The 490-nt window shown below is 36.1% G+C and overlaps 1 long non-coding RNA gene across 1 annotated transcript in view; it reads left to right on the top strand.

The window, feature by feature from the left end:
• Nucleotides 1-238, top strand: part of LOC103807942 — a 1,227-nt gene extending 989 nt beyond the window's left edge. The window contains exon 2 of the long non-coding RNA XR_624784.1: nt 137-238. This is a non-coding gene — a long non-coding RNA (uncharacterized LOC103807942). The remainder of the gene's footprint in view (nt 1-136) is intronic.
• The last annotated feature ends 252 nt before the right edge of the window (nt 239-490 follow it).

Here is a 490-nt window from a genome sequence, read left to right as displayed (position 1 = left end):
TAACCTAACCTAAACTTTCCCTCCTTCAATTTGAACCCATTATCCCTTGTCCTATTAAGAACTATTGCAGTTCTTAATAAAGAGTCCCTCTCCAACTCACTCATAGGCCCTTCAGATATTGAAAAGTTGCTGTGAGTCCTGCCAAAGGCCCTATTCACTGCAGAGTTGTTTGTCTTTAATGTACCATATTGTTCACTCCAGTTTTGATTTGATCTCAAACAGACTACTATATACAGAAAAAAAGGCATGGGGATATAACTGAAGAATCACAACATTTTTCTGTATTTCTATTGATGTGTAGTTTTTTCATCTAATATAATTCAAGGATGGGGTTTATTCTGTTACTTTTTTTTATTTGCTTGGGGAATATCCTTTTTTTATTTTAAACCCTGAGTTACGCTGCACTTCAGCAGCTCTTTCACAAGGCCTTTGAGAGGTATGAGACATAACAAAGAGAACCAAAACCCACAAGCAAAATTCAGAGATTCTG

This window comes from Acanthisitta chloris, unplaced genomic scaffold (genome assembly GCF_000695815.1).
Source record: "Acanthisitta chloris isolate BGI_N310 unplaced genomic scaffold, ASM69581v1 scaffold11688, whole genome shotgun sequence".
Classification (NCBI taxonomy): Eukaryota; Metazoa; Chordata; class Aves; order Passeriformes; family Acanthisittidae; genus Acanthisitta; species Acanthisitta chloris.
The sequence above is the reverse complement of the archived record's forward strand: the minus strand, read 5'-3'. Positions and strand labels throughout refer to the sequence as shown.